This window comes from Pelodiscus sinensis, chromosome 2, assembly GCF_049634645.1.
Source record: "Pelodiscus sinensis isolate JC-2024 chromosome 2, ASM4963464v1, whole genome shotgun sequence".
NCBI lineage: Eukaryota > Metazoa > Chordata > Testudines > Trionychidae > Pelodiscus > Pelodiscus sinensis.
This window is the reverse complement of record NC_134712.1, coordinates 252,892,577-252,913,555: the sequence shown is the minus strand read 5'-3', so window position 1 is coordinate 252,913,555 and position 20,979 is coordinate 252,892,577. Positions and strand designations below refer to the sequence as shown.

The 20,979-nt window shown below is 50.8% G+C and overlaps 1 non-coding gene across 1 annotated transcript; it reads left to right on the top strand.

Annotated features, from left to right (window-relative positions):
* The first annotated feature begins 3,374 nt into the window (after positions 1-3,374).
* On the top strand, positions 3,375-3,457 carry TRNAL-UAA (transfer RNA leucine (anticodon UAA)). Its single transcript has one exon. It is a non-coding gene; the product is annotated as a tRNA-Leu (tRNA).
* The last annotated feature ends 17,522 nt before the right edge of the window (positions 3,458-20,979 follow it).

The window sequence follows — 20,979 nt, the reverse complement described above, 5'->3', positions numbered from 1 at the left end:
GTCTAGTCGTAGCCAGTGAGTGGTGTTAAGGAGCCCCGCTGGCAACAGGCCAGCAGGTGCGAAGTGAAAGGCATGTGGGGACATTTGCCACCCCTCCTTCGAGCCCTTTCGAAAAAAGGTGTTCTTCCTTGTAAAATGTGGTTTACTTCTGTCGAAAAAAACGCCGCATTCTTTCGATTTAGTTCCGACAGAACGCGACGGCAGGCTAGACGCTGGTGAAGGTTTTACGAAAAAAGGCCATTTAAAAAAAAAAAACCCTGTAGTCTAGACATACCCTGAGAGTCTAGAAGAAAACAGGCCCCCGGCATGCCCTCACACTTGTGGTGTAGTGGCTGATGCATGGGACTGGTTCAGATTTTACAAGGGCTCTGTGGTGACCAAGCCTTATTACAGTGTGACAGCTGATCTCAGTCCAGGTCCTTCCTCCAGCGACTTCTGACACACAAGATCACTCCCCACAACTTGCACCAGTGTTCCCTGAAAGCTGTGCACTGGGGCAGCCACTCGGCAAAGATTCTAGTACCGCCCAGATGATTAGCAGAGCACCCACAGCTGGGTTTGTGTTTCTCCTGGTGGTGCACATTTACACATGATTGGTGCACACAACAAAATTTAGTCTGCACATGGATGGACAAATTAGCAGGACTGGCACCCTTGATCGAGGTCGCAGCTTGCCACAGCATGACCAAATGCAAAGATTGGAATACCTTCACTCTTTCAAAGGGGTTCAGGGTTAAAGTGTGTTGGTTGGGGCTTAATGAATGAAGCTGATCTGTTTGTTGCCCCTTGTGCTGTAGGTCAGAGGAACAGTCCTGTTCCCAGGGCTGTCAGTCCAGCATTCCACACACTCGTGCTTTGTCGATTTTTAAGTAGCACAAAAGCTTGGCTCTGTTTCATTAAAGCCGCTGTCAACAGGTGCTTCGGGTTCACTGATGGACCAGCTGCCATATGCCCTCTTAGTCACAACGGGCAATTATGTTACTGTACCTGCAAAACATCTGTGGCGTTCCCCTGGCGCTTTGCTTTCTTCTGAGTGGCCTGACTCCTTTACACAGCTGTGTTGACAGCTGGAACACCCCCAAGTGCTGCATTTTCAGCATAGAAAACTCATTGTTGCCCCCTGCTGGTCAGAAGGGTTATCAAACGCAAAACCTCTGCAGTGACTCAGATTTTCCGAAGAACGAAAGATCTGGTTGCGTGGTTGCCACTAAACAGTTGTTTCAATCTGCTAACTTGGACCTTGTCAGTAAAATTCATTCAGAATACAGGACACGTCTCTGGGAACGACAGCCCGCTTCTGGCTGGGTTTGTCCTTGCTAGAGCACTTCCAGAGCTGCTGAGAAGTGCAGTGGGCCCCTGCAGTCTTGATCTCGTCCCTTCCAAAGCAAAGCATCTCCTTTATTGTCATAGATCACTGAGCCCCGAGGCAAAGGACTAACACCAAACATATGGAGAGGAGAGAAATGTCTCTGCTTCTGCTTCGTTACACTCGGGACGTACTTAGAAGGTTTTCTCTGCAACCCTAACAGGTAGAGACGTTTAAAATGAAAACTGGAAGTGGAGAGGCCTGTGTGTGTCACCCTATGGTTAGTCTTTCAGCCATCCCCTCGGGCGTGCACCCTTCTCTTTGGGTGTGTCTACACTGCATCCAGAGCTCGAAAAAAGCTACGCAATTTGAGCTATCCAAATTGCGTAGCTTATTTTGAGTCAATTTCAAAAGAGCTTATTTCAAAATTTGGCGCTGTCTGCATAGTACTTATCATATATATAGTAGCGCAGTGTCTGTGCGTCTGTAATGCTGATGGACATGATCACGCCCCCTGGTCCCGTTCGGACAGCCCCACGGCCCCCCCAGATATCCTCCCCCGCCAGCGCTGCTTCCCTTCCCACTTCCTCCAGGCCCCCCCATCCTCCCCTCCAGCCCCACAGCCCCCAATCCCCCCACCAGCTCTGCTTTCCAGCCCCCTTCCGGCCAGCCCTGCCTTTCCCCTCCCTCCGTGGCACGCTGCGCCGCTCCCAGCTGAGGGAGCTGTCTGCGCGCCACGGAGGAAGGGGAAGGGGGCGGGGCTGGACAGAAGGGGGGGTGGGAAGCAGAGCTGGGGAGGGTTCGGGGCCTGTAGGGGAGGATGGGGGGGCCCGGAGGAAGGGGGGAGGGAAGCAGCGCTGGCGGGGGGGGGTGTCCGGGGGGCCGTGGGGCTGGCCGGCAGGAAAAGCGGGCGGGAAGCAGAGCTGGGGGGGATCGGGGGCCGTGGGGCTAGGTGGGAGGAGGGGGGCGGGAAGCAGACCTGGCGGGGGGGGGGGGTGCAGCCACTGGCCGCAACCGGACCCCAAACGGCCACTAGCTCCCCGGCCACGGCCCAGCTGAGTGGCGTTTGCACTGCGCCTCTCAGTTGAGCCCCGGTGGGACAGGAAGGGGGGCGGGGCAGGGATGTACACGGCCAGGGGGCGGGGCCATGTACATCACTGCACCCCCTTCCTCCTCCCACCGTGGCGCTGAGTGGTGCTCCCCTCAGCCGGGCCGCCGCGGGGGGGGTTGACATAGACAGCCCCGCCCCCTGGCCATGTACGTCACCGCCCCGCCCCTCCTCCCCCGCGGCAGCCCGGCTGAGCGCGTAACACTCAGCCGAGCCACCATGGAGGGAGGGGAAGGGGGCGGGGAGGTGACGTACACGGCCAGGGGGCGGGGCCATGTATGTCACCGCCCCCCTTCCCCTCCCGCTGTGGCACTCAGCTGAGTGCGGCACCCCTCAGCCAGGCCGCCAGGGGAGCCAGCAGCGCAAGAGGCTGTTTGAGCTCCCCCGGGGTGGGAGGGGAAGGGAGGGCGGTGACGTACATGGCCCCGCCCCCTGGCCATGTACGTCACCACCCTGCCCCCTCTCCCTCGCGGCGGCCCAGCTGAGCAGGCAGCACTCAGCCAAGTGCCATGGCGGGAGGGAAGGGAAAGGGGGGCAGGGAGAGACGGAGGGGAGAGAGAGGCAGGAGGAGGAGGAGAAGAGAAAGGGAGAGCGAGAGGCAGGAGGGGGAGAAGAGAAAGAAAGAGACGGAGAGAGAGGCAGGAGGCGGAGGAGAGCTGAGAGAGAGGTGGGGAGGCAGTAGGAAGAGAGAAAGAGAGAGAGAGACAGAGCAAGAGAGCTCAGGAGAGAAGACCTGAAAATCCCGTCTTATGATGGGCTAATTGGCTAGTTTCAAAATAAACTGCTACTCCAAAATGCCCCTTACTCCTTGTGGAATGAGATTTACAGGGACATCAGAATAGCGAGCCTGTTATATTTTGAAATAATGGGCTTGCTATGAAGACGTGGAATAGCTATTTGAGGATACCACCAGTATCCCGAAATAACACTACAGTGTAAAGGTAGCCTTCAGACTTGTGCACCAGGATGGCCAAGTGGTTAAGGTGTTGGACTTAAAATCCAATGGATGCATGTGCGTGTGGGTTTGAACCCTGCTCCTGGTAGCTGCCTTTTGGGGGCTGGATTGGGTGACCTTGTGAGGTCTCTTCCAGCCCTAGGATAGTAGCACTAGACAAGTATCAGAGGGGTGGCCATGTTAGTCTGGATGTGCAAAAGCAACAGAGTCCTGTAGCACCTTATAGTATAGACTAACAGATGTATTGGAGCATAAGCTTTCATGGGCAGATGCGTGTGATGAAGTGGGTCTTTACCCACGAAAGCGTATGCTCCAATACATCTGTTAGTCTATAGGGTGCTATGGGACTCCTTGTCGCTAATACTAGACAGACTCAGCTGTGTGTTATAAGCCCCAGCTTAGTAGGGAAGAAACTCCCTTAGTCCCTGTGGCAGGGCCCTTTGGTGCAGGTAGATGTAAGATCACCCTTGCGATGTTCTAAGCAACCTAGGAGTGCGGTCCAGCAACAGCCAAGACGTACCTGCTGCAGTTAGCCAGGGTTTACTGCCGAGGTGGCCTCACAGGTCCCTGGCTCCATCGATGACGATAACCAGGAGGCTGCTTGCAGGTGTGTGCCGTGTCGACTTGTGCACGTAGTCCCCACAGCAGACCCCAAGAGAGCCCCCAACGACAACAAATCAGATAAGGATCAAAGGTGCCCAGCCGGGTTTATTGTTAAGCAAAGACCGGTGATCGTTTCAGGAGACTCTACCGAACCACTACGCACATGCAATTCGTAACAATGGAATAACTTCATTAATGGGAAACTCCCACTGTCCCCTAGGTCATCCAAAGACTGTCCCCCCAAGACACCACGGTATAGATAGGTACAAACAAGTGACACTTCGCTGCTGACGTGTCAGGTTGCCACCCTCTGGTGTTGTCATCCTGTGACGCGTCTTCGATACCACCCTTCGCCCTGTTCCTTGTGGTTTGATTAGATCATCTCTGCCCATCATGCTGTTATTTTAGACCCTTTCCTGAACCTGGGTGAGTAGCTGTGGGAAGTGGGTACCAAGGTCTTTTTTAATGACCTGGTGGTACCATGTGCTTTCCACTTACAACCAGTACCAAGGACTGTTCTATATCTGGGCCAATGAGTGTTTTGCTCTCTTAGCCTTGTTTGTGCCAAGTTCTGTGAGCAGGAGCCTGCCTCCTGCTCCCAGCTTAGCTTCGCTTTATGTTAGCCATGTTTTGCCCATTGTTAGCTAGGCCTCAGGCCTCAAACCAGGCCTGTGCTACATGGGCTTTTGTTTTAAGCCTTCCTCTTACTACACCTGCCCTAGGGGGCCACAGATTTGTACCAACCCTTACTCACCCACTGTCTAAGAGGGGGGGATGTTCTAAGGCTCGATTCGTTAGTATTCACAAAGATCCCTGATAGCCTAGGACAAAAATTACTGTGGGAAGGGCAGGACTAATACAATATATGGAGATATACCATCTCATAGAACTAGGGTTGCCAGGTGTCTGGTTTTCTACCGGACAGTCCGATATTTGCACTCTCTGCCTGGTAGAAAAATTCAGAAAATACCAGACATGTGCCTGGCGGAGGTGGGGGAGCAACTGGGAGGAGGGGCCGTGATTGGTGCTGGGAGCGCTGTGCAAAAGCCAAGTGGAGTGGGGACAGTGGCTGGGACTCCCTGCCACTTCCCACAACCAGAGGCCCCCAGTGCCAATCATGGCCCTGCCTCCTAGCTAGGACCCTCTGGTTGCGTGCAGAGGCAGCTCCCAGCCACCCCCTACCCAGGATCAAGTGTGTCTGGTATTTTGGGGAGGTCTATCTGGTAGCCCTACATAGAACTGGAAGGGAACTTGAGAGGTCATTGAGCCTACTCCCCTGCTCTCACAGCAGGACCAAGTACCATCCCTGAGGGTATGTCTACACTACAGAGTTAGTTCGAACTAACTTAGTTCGAATTAGTTAATTCAAACTAAGCTAATTCGAACTAACGCGTCTAGAACTAAAAACTAGTTCGAATTAGCGTTTTGCTAATTCGAACTAGCAAGTCCACATTGAGTGGACTCTGAACAGGGCTTAAGGATGGCCGGAAGCAGTGCCGGCAGGGCATCAGAGGAGGACTTAGAGCGTGGAGATGCTGTCTCAGGCTAGCCGAGGGCTGCGCTTAAAGGGACCCGACCCCCACCCCGGACAGACAGTTCTCAGGGGTGCCCCGCTTGAAAACCAGTCCTGGCTTGGAGTGCCCGGAGTGCCCACACTGGGCACATCACACCACTCGGCCATCAGACCGGCTGCACTTGCCGCAGGCTCCATCTGGGGAGAGGGGGCAATTGGGGGGCTGCAGGAGAGCTTCCACCCCCAGAAGCCCGCAGAGCCAGCCCAGTCCTCTCCATCGGGGGCTCATACCCCGTTCCTCCCTCACCTCCTTCCACTTACCCTTCCCTAGCCCCCCTTCTTATTGATGTACAAAATAAAGATAACGTTTCTTCCAACATTGACTCTGTCTTTATTGAACAAAACTGGGGGAGACTGGGAAAAGGAGGTGGGAGAGGGGAAGAGAAAGGCTGGGAGAGGGGAGGGCAACTACAATGATCAGGGGTTGGGAACAGGTCCCAGATGAAGAGAGGCTACAGAGACTGGGACTGTTCAGCTTAGAAAAGAGGAGATGGAGCGGGGACAGGATAGAGGTCTCTAAAAGCAGGAGTTGGGTGGAGAGGGTGCATTCAGAAAAGTTCTTCATGAGTTCCCATAAAGAAGGACTAGAGGACACCAAAGGAAAGGAATGGGTAGCAGGCTTCAAACTAGTAAGAGAAATTTGTTCTTCTTCAGAAAGCAAATAGTTAACCTGTGGAACTCCTTGCTGCAGGAGGCTGTTAAGGCTACAACTAGAACAGAGTTTAAAGGGAAGTGAGATCAAGTCATGGAGGTTGAGTCCATGGAGTAGTCTTAGCCAGGGGGTAGGAGTGGTGTCCCTGCCCAAGGTTTGTGGAAGGCTGGAGAGGGATGGCACGAGACAAATGGCTTGGTCACTGTCTTCGGTCCATCCCCTCCAGGGTTCCTAGGGTTGGTTGCTGTCGGCAGACAGGCTACTGGGCTAGATGGACCTTTGGTCTGACCCAGGACGGCCACTGTAAACTCAGGGCTCAGGGTCGGGGGTCTCAGTGGACCCCCTTGATTTTCATGCACACCTGCTCCTGGGTGGCCAGGCTGGCAGCTCTCCTGCCCTAGACGGCCACTTTCCTGTGCCTAGTGCGGAGATCGTGGACGAGGTCCACGATGTCTGCACTAGCCCAGGAAGGTGCCCGCCTCTTGCGGTCCTGGGCAAGCTCCCGGGAGCTGCCAGCCTGGTCCCGGGAAGAGGGGGTGGGCTGGGGGACATCGGGTGGGTGGCTCTGTGCCGTGCCAGGTGCAGGGTCTGCTGGCTGGGTGCTGGCAGGCTTGCACCTGGCACAGGCACCGTAGCCAGCCCGTGCCCCTTTAAGGGCTCCAGGGCCGGGAGGGGGGCAATAGAGTTTCCCTGGTGTTGGCCAGAGTGGCCACCATGGAAAGCTGGGGAGGGCTAGCCTCCCACTAGTTCGAATTAAGGGGCTACACACTCCTTAATTCGAACTAGTAAGTTCGAACTAGGCTTAATCCTCGTAAAATGAGGTTTTCCTAGTTTGAACTAAGCGCTCTGCTAGTTCGATTTAAATTCGAACTAACGGAGCGCTAGTGTAGCAGCTATGAATGTTAGTTTGAACTAATGTCCGTTAGTTTGAACTAACATTGTAGTGTAGACATACCCTGACAGATTTGCTCCTGATCCCTAAATGCACTCCCCCAAGAGGCTGAACTTACAACCCTGGGTTTAGCAGGCCAATGCTCAAACCACCAAGCTATCTCTCCCCCCAAAGCTATGGTTTTGTTCTATGTTTGTACAGCACCTAGCACAAGATGGTCCTTGTCCATGACTCCTAGCTGCTACGCCAATAAATCAAATGAATGTGACAAGGGCAGGGAATCCATAGTGTGTGAAGCGGCAAATCTCAGGCTGTGCTGCATCGCACCGGAGCACTGGATCCTTAGCTGGGTAGCGAGGGCTCAGTGTCCTCGCGGGCCAATGTTATTGATGATTTGCACCCAGAGGAGGCGCTTGCAAACACACCACAGCCAAGCCTGCCTGACCCTGTTCCATGGGCAATCCGCACAGTGACGTCACCCGGCCCCGGTCTAGCCCCGCTAGGCAGAGCTCTCTACGGCACATCTGCAGTCTCTCCAGGTGCTGCCCATCTTGTGCTGCAGAGTAACACTAGCGCCATTGTGCCCCGAGATCTCAGGGGCAACAGATGGGAGGCTGGAAGAATTTCTCCCTCAGGCACAATAATAACTAAAAAAAAAAAATCACAAAGCAGAATTTTAAGGGCACTTTATAGTGTTCCCATCTCCATGAACTGGAGATTTGAATGCGCCTTCCACCGGGAAATGCAACCAGGTGCCATGTAGCAAAACTGCACAAGCAGAGCACAAGCCTGGGGGCAAGGACAGAGGGAGGGGATGGAAATTTCCGTCTCTCAGGTTAGGCTAATTTTGTATGGGAAGACACTTGTTTGTATTTAAATCTCTAGCAGAGAGCCAAGTTTGGAAAAGTTAGCCCCTCGCCCCTCACTCCCCCACTCCACTTACTCTTGTTTAAAGCTGTTTAAAAAATCACACCTGGAGTTAAACGAGTACAAGTCCGTCTGATGATAAGGCCTTAGGAACAGCTGTTACAACCTGCATCTCTGGCTTCCAGCCCCAGAACGGATCGCCGTCAGGATGACTATATGACTGCCTTGTGATAGTTTTATATAGATAGATATACACATATTGAGACCACTTGAAATGAGTATTTATCAGTTCCTCTTGGGTCAAGGGGCCGGAAGCTATTTCGTGTAGCCCTTCCCATTCACAGTTTCATACATACAGAACGGGAAGTGACAGTCTAGGAAGGAGCACTGCAGAAAGGGATCTAGGGGTCAAGCTAAATATGAGTCAACAAAGTGACTCTGTTGCAAAAGCAAACATGACTCTGGGAGGCATTAACAGGAGTGTTGTGAGCAAGACACGAGAAGTCATTCTTCCGCTCTACTCTGCGCTGGTTAGGCCTCAGTTGGAGTGTTGTGTCCAGTTCTGGGCATTTCAAGAAAGATGTGGAGAAATTGGAGAAGGTCCAGAAAAGAGCAACAACAACTATGAAAGGTCTAGAAAACATGAGCTACGAGAGAAGACTGAAAGAGTTGGGCTTGTTTAGTTTAGAAAAGAGCAGACTGAGAGGGGACAAGGTAGCAGTTTTCAAGTATTTAAAAGTGTATTACAAGGAGGAGGGGAAAAAATTGTTCTCTTTGGCCTCTGAGGACAGGACAAGAAGCAATGGGCTTACACTGCAGCAAGGAAGGTTTAGATTGGACATTAGGAGAAACTTCCTACCTGTCTGGGTGGTGAAACACTGGAATAAATTGCCTAGGGAGGTTGTGGAATCTCCATCCCTGGAGATATTTAAGAGCACATTAGACAGACACCTCTCAGGGACGATCTAGACGCTGCTGGGTCCTGCCGTGAGGGCAGGGGACTGGACTCGATGGCCTCTTGAGGTCCCTTCCAGTTCTAGGATTCTAACTCACCCCTGCTTTCACGCTGCCTCTATTTGTTATTGTAACCCATGTAATTGAGCCTATACTAGAGGTTTCTCTCCCTGGCCAGGCCTCAGATGATACAAGTGTGTTGCAGCCCCAGGTCGGCCAGGAATACACCAGGACTTCTTTGTTAGGATTCTACATCACAAAGCACACCGAGTGTGGACAGTGTTTATGTTGGGATGTAACAGGGTGTCCCGGTCCCACACTGGGGCAGCAGGAGTTAATATAGGGAGGGGATATAGGGAGGGGAAGGGACAGCCGGCAGGGGCGGATCTGGCTGGGGGAGCTCAGGAGGAGGGGAGAACTGGCCACCGGAAGCAGAGCTGGTGGGGGGTGCCGCGGGACTGGCCAGGGAAGATCTGGAGCAGGAACTGGCCAGCAGGACACAGAGCTGGGGGCGGGGGGAGAGGGACTGGCTGGGGAAGATCTGGAGCAGGAACCGGCCAGCAGGACACAGAGCTGGCGGCGGGGGGAGAGGGACTGGCCAGGGAAGATCTGGAGCAGGAACTGGCCAGCAGGACACAGAGCTGGGGGCGGGGGGAGAGGGACTGGCTGGGGAAGATCTGGAGCAGGAACCGGCCAGCAGGACACAGAGCTGGCGGCGGGGGGAGAGGGACTGGCTGGGGAAGATCTGGAGCAGGAACCGGCCAGCAGGACACAGAGCTGGGGGTGGAGGGAGAGGGACTGGCTGGGGAAGATCTGGAGCAGGAACCGGCCAGCAGGATGCAGAGCTGGGGGCGGGGGGAGAGGGACTGGCTGGGGAAGATCTGGAGCAGGAACCGGCCAGCAGGATGCAGAGCTGGCGGCGGGGGGAGAGGGACTGGCTGGGGAAGATCTGGAGCAGGAACCGGCCAGCAGGACACAGAGCTGGGGGCGGAGGGAGAGGGACTGGCTGGGGAAGATCTGGAGCAGGAACCGGCCAGCAGGACACAGAGCTGGGGGCGGAGGGAGAGGGACTGGCTGGGGAAGATCTGGAGCAGGAACCGGCCAGCAGGACACAGAGCTGGTGGCGGGGGGAGAGGGACTGGCTGGGGAAGATCTGGAGCAGGAACCGGCCAGCAGGATGCAGAGCTGGCGGAGGGGGCAGAAGAGCGAATCAGCCAGCGGGGAGCAGGACTGACCCGGGTTGTGCAGATCCTAGGGTGCTCCCATCCTGCGCGAGTCAGTCCGGCTGCGGCTCCACTACGTGCTTGACCAGCGCGCAGGAGTACGGACCGGGCTGCCCCTCCTCCTCACACGCAACCAGGGCTCCCAGCGCCAATCGCAGCCCGCCTCCCCGTCACTGCCCCCGCCCCCATCAGGCTTCCGTCTGACATTGCACATGTCCGGTATTTTCTGGATTTTTTTACCGGACAGAGGGCCCAAAAACCGGACTGTCGGGTAGAAAACCAGACACCTAGCTCCAGCCGGAACCGGGATATAAAAGGAAGCTGTGCAGTGCAGCTCAGTCTGAGCCAACCACTGGAGGGATGTTGCCAGCTCCTGATAAAGAAATACATGGAGGCCAAAGAGACAGAGTCGACCCAAAGCCCCCAGGATCGGGGTACCCCAGACAAAGGAGAGACCATGGGGACCCTGAGCCAGGAAGCTCTGGTGACACAGGTAGGAGGTGACCTAAGGAAACTTTGTGAGGAGTCGGTTGTAGTAGAACCAGAGACTAGCTTGGAAAGTTTCGGCAGCCCTGTCACTGACCCGGTCCTGAATAGAGAGGGAGGGCCCAGGTCTCCCTACCTTGCCTTTCACTCACTCTGGGCTGGTGGCCCAGCTCTCCAGCCCTACTGGCTCTGGCCACTAGGCTGCACAGCCCTGACCAAAAGGGCAGTTCTACTGACTCTGATTGCTAGGCCACGCAGCCCTGATAGGAAGGGCTGTTCTTTTGGTTCTACCCTATGGACTCTTGCCATTAGGTCACCCAGACCTGGGAGAAAGGAGAACCCTCAGGATGCTGGCCATTAGGCAGCACTGCCAGGCACGGACATCCAAACCAAACTACGGAGCCAGCACACTCTTCCCCCCTCAAGGAGACGAGTACGCCAGCCTCGTGACATGGCCAAACTGCACTTTTGTTAGCATAGCTTATTCCAGTCCAGTCCCTGAGCAAAATAAGCCTCAGGTCGAATCTCTCTAGTCCGGCACCCTCAGGACTGACTGGTGCCGAACCAGAAAATTTGCCAAACCACAGGAGGTCAATATTGTCCAACACTTTCACTGCTTGCTGGGCCATTTAGGGGTAAATAAGAGCTAAATCACAGCACAGAACACTGAGAGCCAGGCTGTAAACAAACTGCATGGGACTGCGAGATACTTAGCCACAGCCATGAAAAGTGGACACCCAGCTAACTAACATCATGCCGGACCACGGATGTTGCCAGACCAGAGAGTGCCGGACGAGAGAGGTTCAACTACATTGATAACTGCAGCTGCACCAGGGGCTTTCACTGGCATAGCTAAGTCCATCACAAATCCCATCGCATCATATGCTTGGCCAAGACAGCCGTGCCAGACAAAGGTTCTCACGCTGAGTCTGTTTTCTCACATGTGCTCCTATAGCTCAAGCTGTCGCAGCCCCTGGTTTTCAGCTGTGACGCTCCCGCAGTCAGGTCTGAGGGTAGTGCCCATGGTAGCAGCCAGCAGGATAGTCTAATATTACAGCCATGCCCAGAATCCTTGATCAGGATTGCGGTCCCACGGTGCTCGATGCAATGCAAACACAAAATTAGGCAGACCTTGCCCACGGCGCTGACAGTCTAGACCGGGGCGGGGAAACTTTTTCAGGCCGGGGGCCACTGACACACAGAAAAATCCGTTGGGGCCTGCACACGAGTGAGCAAGCGAGAAGCAAAACAAAACAAATCCCTCACTGAAGTGGCCCTCGGCGAAGGAGAAAGACACTCCCCACATTCCTCTCCCGTATCAGAGCCTGGGGGGCCCAGACGAGTAGATTTTGTGTGCTCCAGACCCATGATGGGGCTAGGGGGGACTGGAGCACCAGTGAGGGATCCCCGATGCTGACAGAGCCAGAGACTCGGGCGCTGGATCCAGGCAAGCTGGGGGCCGCATCCGGACCTCGGGCCTGAAGTTCCCCACCCAAGGTATTGGGGAGGAGTCTACCCTAAAATGTTGTACAACATAGAAATGCATCTTACCGGAGCCAGGAAACCCACCCCTGGCTGGGCACAGCACTAGAAGATCTTTCCCTGGGTTACCTCTTCCTGAGAGCCAGCTGGTCCCTGTGGTTCTCTGGTCCTTCCGGTGATTGGCTCTTCTGCCGCGTTACGTACAGTCCCGCCCACCTGCGTACTTACTCGGGTGGCTAGGCCATGCTGAAGTCCACACTGCTGCGGCTTCCCTGCTCCTGGGACCTGAGCTAGCCAGACTAATGCTCGCTCGGCTGTGTCTCCCCACATAGCACTCACCCCTCTGCCTGCAGTACAGATACACAGACACAGAGAGCGCCACCCTGCCCCATACCTCTCCTGCCGTGCTCTTCACAGCAAGTGCCAATACCTCTGAAGCAGAGGAGGGCAAAACATTTTGATGGGAAGGCCACACCAAGAATTTGGAAAGTGGTTGAGGGCCTCACTCTTCCATGATATTAATGGAGGAGGTGCGAGGTCTGGGATGGAGGTTGGGTGCAGAAGGGAGCTTGCGGTAAGGGAGGGCGTTTGGATGAAGGAGGCAGTTGTGACCTGGGGCACTGGACTGGAGTGTAGGGGGTTGCATTGTGATCTAGGGCAGGAGAGGACTGTGATCTGGGGCAGGAGATAGGGGTGCTGGATCTGGGAGGGGATATGGGTGCAGGAGGGGGCAAAGGATTTGGGTATGTGGAGTAGGGGGCAGGAGTGGGGGGCAGAGAGTTGGGAAAGGGAGGAGCTGGGGTGCTGGAGGCAGGTTCTGGCCAGGAGACTTACCAGCCAGCAGCCGTTTCAGTATCAGCCACCCTGCCTGCCAGTGTTCCCTCTAAGTTGCATGGCAGCACAGCTTCACAGGTGATTAATCAGCCCCAAGCACTCTGTCTGCTCCCTGCACAGAGCCCTGAGCCGCTGACTAGGGTTGCCAGATGGTTTAACCAAAAATACCAAACACCAACCCCTTACGGCAGGACCAAGCATGGTCTAGATCACCTCTGACAGGTGTCTGTCTAACCTGCTCTTACATATCTCCAATGATGGAGATTCCACAACCTCCCTAGGCAATTTATTCCTGTGTTTGACCACCCTGACAGGAAGTTTTTCCTAATGTCCAACCTAAACCTCCCTTGCTGCAGGTTAAGTCCATTGCTTCTTGTCCTATCCTCAGAGGCCAAGGAGAATAATCCCACCACTCCTCCCTATGACACCCTTTTAGATAACTAAAAACTGCTGTCATGTCCCCTCTCAGTCTTCTCTTTTCCAAACTAAACAAGCCCAATTCTTTCAGCCTTTCCTCATCGCTCATGTATTCTAGATCTTGAATCATTTTTGTTGCTCTTTTGTGGAGCTTCTCCAATTTCTCCACATCTTTCTTGATATGTGGCGCCCAGAACTGGACACTATACTCCAATTCAGGCGTAATCAGCTCCAGGTAGAGCGGAAGAATGACTTCTCATGCCTTGCTCACAACACTCCTGTTCATACATCTCAGAATGCATTTTTTTGCAAGTGTCACACTGGTGACTCATGTTTAACTTGTGGTCCACTATGACTCCTAAATCCCTTTCTGCAGTGCTCCTTCCTAGACAGTTGCTTCCCATTCTGTATGTGTGAAACAGATTTTTCCTTCCTAAGTGGAGCACTTTGCATTCGTCCTTCTTAAACTTCATCCTGTTTACCTCAGACCATTTCTCCAGTTTGTCCAGATCGTTTTGAATTATGTCCCTATCCTCCAAAGCACTTGCAACCTCTCCCAGCTTGGTATCATCTGCAAATTTAATCATCGTCCTTTCTATACCAATATCTTAATCATTGATGAAGATATTGAACAGAACAGGTCCCAAAACAGACCCCTGCAGGACCCTACTTGTTATGCCCTTCCAGCATGACTGTGAACCGTTAATAGCCCACGAAAGCTCATGATACCATCTACCTATTTTGTCAGTCTATAAAGTGTTACCAGACAATTTGTTGTTTTTTAAGTTTATCCTGTACAGACTAACTCGGCTACCCCCTGAAGAAGCTGTTAATAACTACTCTCTGAGGGTATGTCTAGACTACAGGCTTTTGTCGACAGAAGTTTTGTTGACAGATACTGTCGACAAAACTTCTGTCGACAAAGAGCGTCTACACTACATTCAGTTCTGTCGACAAAGCAAGCTGCTTTGTCGACATGGTAGTGTAGACGCAAAGGACAGTTTACATGCAATAACACCTTCTGTCGACAGAAACTCTGTCGACAGCAGGCGTTATGCCTCGTAAAATGAAGTTTACCAGCGTCGACAAAACTGCTGAGTTCTGTCGACGTTATGTCGACAGAACTCAGCGGTAGTGTAGACGCAGGTATAGTTTTGTCGACAAAAGTCCAGTTTTGTCGACAAAACCCTGTAGTCTAGACACACCCTGAGAATGGTTATCCAGCCAGTTATACACCCACCTTATAGTAGCCCCATCTAGAAGTAGAAAAGGGGCAGTGATCCAAAGGTTTGATCGGTCTCAGAAGACTCTCGGTCACATCTTGAATTCTAGCTCCAGGTAAGCAGCACACTTCTCAAGATTCCCGGTCTGGACTCCTTAGCTACGTCTAGACTGGCATGATTTTCCGCAAATGTTTTTAACGGAAAAGTTTTCCATTAGAAGTATTTGCGGAAAAGAGCGTCTATATTGGCACGGGTGCTTTTCTGCAAAACCACTTATTGCGGAAAAGCGTCCGTGCCAATCTAGACGCGCTTTTGCGCAAAAAAGCCCCGATTGCCATTTTCGCAATCAGGGCTTTTTTGCGCAAAACAAATCTGAGCTGTCTACACTGGCCCTTTTGCGCAAAAGTTTTGCGCAAAAGGGACTTTTGCCCGAACGGGAGCAGCATAGTATTTCCACAAGAAGCACTGATTTCAGACAGTAAAAAGTCAGTGTTCGTGCAGAAACTCAAGCGGCCAGAGTAGACAGCTGGCAAGTTTTTCCGCAAAAGCAAACTTGCCGGTCTAGACGCAGCTCTTGGGTGGGAGTCCCTGACCACCAACACTCATCTTCTTCTCTTGGGGGGGGGTGGTCATGGAACCCCCATCCCTAGAACTGTGCACTGTGCCTTCCAGTTGATGGGGTCTTCTTCTGATCCCTCCCATTAGAAATCAACCTAGGATTTAACCCTGCCCCACCAATGTCAATAGCAAAGCCCCCACTCTTTCGATAAAGCAGGATTTCATCCCTGAACTCAGACGCGCTCCTGTTCAGACATATGGGCAAAAAGGTCAGGTGCCCAGCTAAGGTCAGTGGATGTGATCCTCTTTTTCCAGGGGGGCAGGGATCAGGTGTGGACAATCCTGGCTATGCTGAATCTACCACTGGGTGGGCTGCCTCTCTCCCCCAGCCCTAGATTGCCCGGAAGTGAGTAGCCACAGTGATCTCGCAATGCTTCACTGTCTCTATCTGGCAGGTTGGCTCGTGTCTAGTGCTGTCCCACACAGCGGGACGTTTTGTTTCTATGATTCAGGCCCTGCAGCATTGCGAAGGCACTGGCAAGCATCTCCTTGCCTGCAGCTATATATAACTCCGTCTGACAAGTGCTCCGGGGTAGCGCGACTTCATTAGCTGGTTTAGAATTACAGTTTTCACACCTCCCGGGACTTCAGATCCTGGATGCTAAATTCAACCGGCCAACAAGGACAGCCTCCACAATTTTCCAGCACAGTCCAGCTCCTTCCTGTCACTGGCTTTGGCTATTAATAAGCCTACAATCCGTTAGTGCTTTCCTACCACTTTATCTGCGATAAGTGAGATATCACGGTGATGGCAGATCCATTGAGCTATGGCCCAGCCTCCCCATCACATAATTTATTACTGTATCAATACAGCAGGACTGATCAAGGGTTAGTCCATCCTCTAGCAAGTTTCCTTTGTCTGGGGAGGACTGGGTCTACTTTCAGCACATAACTGGAATCGCCAGTGAAGATTTTGTAAGTAAGCAGTGATGCACCCTGGTCTGGAGTTAAAAGAACAAAGGAACGGGACAGGATGTAATAATTTCTACCCCACACAGATTGAATGAGTATATCTACAGGCATATTATTGGCAGAAACATGTGTGCCAAGCTCCCTGCCTGGTAAGTTTTAAAACATTACACAGCTGAGTCAAAGGGTAATTCGTTATATTGCCTTTGTGACCACATCACAGATCCAGGGTAAAATGTGAACTGAAATATATTTTGCTGGGCTAAAATCAATCTCCAACAGCCAATCTGGTTCCCAGGAGATGAAAATGTCATGCATCGGCTAGAAATGTAAATGAATCATTGGAATAAATAGGCGTTTGCCTGAGTGGGGGCTCAGTAGAATCTGAGGATGAGGTCATACCCCTGCCAGGGCGGGGAGCTATGCATTCTTCCATTTGGAAAGATGAGAGCAATATGGGAAAGGGAGGCTGGTCCAGTGGTTAGAGCACTCACCTAGGCTGAGGGCGATCTGAGTGCAAGACCCTGCACTGACACAGTCTGTACATGTGACCTCTGGAAAGTCACTTAGTCTATCTGGGTGCATCTACACAGCACCCTTATCTCGGAATAAGATACGCAATTTGTACTACGCAGATTGTGTAGCTTATTTCCAGGTAATTTTGAAATAAAGCACTACTCCGACAAGTCCCTTAACCCATGTGAAACGAGGGTTACAAAACGATGCTGGAATAGCATGCTCATTCTTTTGAAATAACGGGCACGTTTAAAAACACAGAATTCCTATTTTGGCATTCTTCCAGTATCCAGAAATAGCCCTGCTGTCTAGACATAGCCTCTATGCCTCAGCTCCCTGTCAGCCCAAAGGGAACAATAACCCCTCATGGAGTGCCGTGAGGGGAAACACCTTAAAGATTGTGAGGTCTTCAGATACATTTGTGAGAAGGACCATGTATATATTAAAGGGATTAATTCCTTAATTCAAGCAAATACTCATAGGGATTTTGTATTTATTTATTTTTCAGTCTTCCCCAAGCTTGATCTCACTCCCAATGACATCAGCAGAAAAATTCCCTTTGACTTCAGTGCATTTGCATTGGGCCAACTACAGAGACTGACGCTCGGTCTATACGGAATGCCTTCAACCCAACTGGCTGCAGCTTGAAGCCAGTTTTGGAAGTGTCTGTATGAAGCTTTGTATTCTTTGCACATCTGTGAGAGATACTTTTTCCTTCCACGTCTCAGCGGGCGTTTACATTCGGTGCCTTGAGGGGTTTCCCTAATGTTCCATGTTTGTTCTGCATTATAAAAACCAGTCCCCGTTAAAATGTGGGAAGAAGGAAATCACAAGACGGGCGGATCTTTCCAGATTCACATCTGAAGTGCTCTTCTGTTCAAAGCATTCCCTGAGCCAACAAGCCGATCCCCCAGAATGTGGCTGAATCCAACTTGCTTTACTCAGCCACATGGTCAAGACTGCTCCCATATGTGAGATGAGCAGGCTTTGACCCTGTCACAGATTTTATCATGCCAGAAAGGACAACTATGTGATCATTTAGCCTGACCACCTGCTCCTGAAACAACCTCCCTGTATCTGTTCTTCTACCTTCTCAACTTTCCTTTTCCCTTGAAATCTCAGCTAAGCACGTACCTTTGTTCCCTTCCCCCAAACTGCTTAATTTTTCTCCCCATCTACAGTCATTCACATTTTACTTTAGCCATTGTGTATTCTCACATCACTCTGCAAAGTGAGTGAGTGGGTTTACTTGTACGGAGCTACTTGGTACAAAGCTGTATCATAGTGACCGATAAAGAATTTCTAGTAGATGGTATATTCGGCAAAGTAGCATGCCTACATTCACAGCTGGGCTCCATGAACTGCAGACATTTTTTTCCATCCTGCAGGTGTCCCATTAGGGTATGTGACTTGACATTGATGTTATAATTAGGCAAAGTTCCATTTTTCTCCTTGCATCTGAAACAATCAGCATCATTCTTGCAAGAGGTCAAAGTTCACTTCTAACCATTGATGGCCGTGACGTTGATTGGCAGGTCCCGGGTGGACTTCTGTCTTCCTCGCCTACGCAGGTTGTCAGGTCTGTGTTTATCAATTAGTAGGCTGCACTGCCTAATGAGGTTCTGATGATGGAAAATAGCAGGAATTTCTTTCCCATCTAGGAAAAACGGCTGTGATAATAACCCTGATTTCCCTGGCTTTACAACCATTTATCTGTCAGTAGCCATGCCACCTTAAACAGCAGTCCAGACAGCTCTCTGACATTAAGATGTGTTAATAGTTAGGGAGGGCCCTCTAAAGCAATGGTTCCCAACCTTTTCGAGCATACAGACCCTTTTTCAATCTATTAAAATTTCACAGCCTCCTCCACTTCCTGGGGGAGAGAAAAAAAAGAAAAGGAAAAGAAAAGTAAGGAAAGAAAACAAAAGGTAAGGATCGGGCCCACTGTGGTGGGCCCAATCCTTATTTTTAAACTTCCCACTGACACCCTGCAGTACCATCGCAGACCACCAGGGGTCCGCGAACCACAGGTTAGGAACAGCTGCTCTAAGAAAAAAGCCAGGTGCTACAGGAAGTGGCATTGGTAATTCAGTAGGTGGTACTCTTCCCTCTGGTTCTGTACCGACCCAGCGTCTTAGCAGAATAGGCCTTGTCTACACTAAAATCCTCTCCCTTCGATCTACCTTGTGCAACTTCAGCTGCACAAACACTGTATCTGAAGTTGACACACTTACTTCGGTGTCTTCTGTGTGGTAAGGTCAGCAGGGATACTCTCCCATCGACTCCAGCTACTCGTCTCACCCTGGTCAAGTACTGGAGTCGATGGGAGAGCATAAGAACACCAGAACATAAGAATGGCCATACAGGGTCAGACCAAAGGTCCATCTAGCCCAGTATCCTGTCTTCTGACAGTGGCCAGCACCAGGTGTCCTAGAAAGGTAGGACCGAAAACAACGATCAAGCAATTTGTCTCCTGCCATCCTTCTCCAGCCTCTGACAAACAGAGGCCAGGGGCACCATTCCTTACCCCCTGGCTAATGACCTTTTATGGACCTAACCTCCATGAATTTATCTAGCTCTTTTTAAAACTCTGTTATAGTCCTCGCCTTCACAGCCTCCTCTGGCAAGAAGTTCCACAGGTTGACTATACGCTGTATGAAAAAGAACTTTCTTTTATTAGTTTTAAACCTGCTACCCATTAATTTCATTTGGTGTCCTCTAGTTCTTATATTATGGAAACAAGTAAATATTTTTTCTTTATTCACCCTCTCCATACCACTCATGATTTTATAGACCTCTATCATATCCCCCCTCAGTCTTCTCTTTTCTAAACTGAAAAGTCCCAGTCTCTTTAGCCTCTCCTCATATGGGACCTATTCCAAACCCCTAATCATTTTAATTACTCTTTTCTGAACCTTTTCTAATGCCATAATATCTTTTTTGAGGTGAGGAGACCACATCTGTACACAATATTCAAGATGTGGATGTACTATAGTTTTATATAGTGGCAGTAAGATAGTCTTTGTCTTATTTTCTATCCCTTTTTTAATAATTCCTAGCATCCGATTGGCTTTTTTTCCCGCTGAACACTGCGTGGACGTTTTCAGAGAACTATCCATGATAACGCCAAGATCTCTTTCCTGATTAGTTGTAGCTAAATTAGCCCCCATCATATTGTATGTATAGTTGGGGTTATTTTTTCCAATGTGCATTACTTTACACTTATCCACATTAAATTTCATTTGCCATTTTGTTGCCCAGTCACTCAGTTTGGTGAGATCTTTTTGAAGTTCTTCAAGGTCTGCTTTGGTCTTGACTGTCTTGAACAGTTTAGCATCATCTGCAAACTTTGCCACCTCACTGCTTACCCCTTTCTCTAGATTGTTTATGAATAAGTTGAATAGGATTTGTCCCTAGGACTGACCCTTGGGGAATACCACTAGTTACACCTCTCCATTCTGAATATTTACCATTTATTCCTTTGTTTCCTGTCTTTTAACCAGTTCTCAATCCATGAAACGATCTTCACTCTTATCCCATGACAACCTAATTTACACAAAAGCCTTTGGTGAGGGATCTTGTCAAAGGCTTTCTGGAAATCTAAGTACACTATATCTACTGGATTCCCCTTGTCCACATGTTTGTTGACCCCTTCAAAAAACTCTAATAGATTAGTAAGCCATGATTTCCCTTTACAGAAACCATGTTGACTTTTGCCCAACAAATTATGTTCCTTTCTATTTATCTCACTAGGATTGGACTTCCACATTTTAAAAGATGCCTTTTTATCTCTCACTGCTTCTTTTACATCGTGGTTAAGCCACAGTGGCTCTTTTTTAGGTCTCTTGCTATGTTTTTTAATTTGGGGTACACATTTAAGTTGGGCCTTTATTATGGTGTCTTTGAAAAGTGTCCATGAAGCTTGCAGGGATTTTACTCTAGGCACTGTACCTTTTAATTTCTGTTTAACTAACCTCCTCATTTTTGCATAATTCCCCTTTTTGAAATTAAATGCCAGAGTGTTGGACTGCTGAGGTGTTCTTCCCACCACTAGAATGTTAAATGTTATTAACATAAATGAGCACTCAGAGATTGATTTATCATGTCTAAACAGATGGGATAAATCGACCACCAATGGATGGATCCATCGCGTAATGAAGACAAGCCCGAACAGTGCACTCTGGCACTGGATGTAATGTCTTTCAGATGAAACTTTAAACTCCACGAACTAGAAAAATACAACTAAATGTCAGTGGCATAACTGGCTAGAAAGCTGTTTCCAAAGAGTAGTTATCAGTAGCTCACAGCCAAGCTGAAAGGGCATAGCAAGTGGGGTCCCGCATTTCTGAGACTGATTCTGT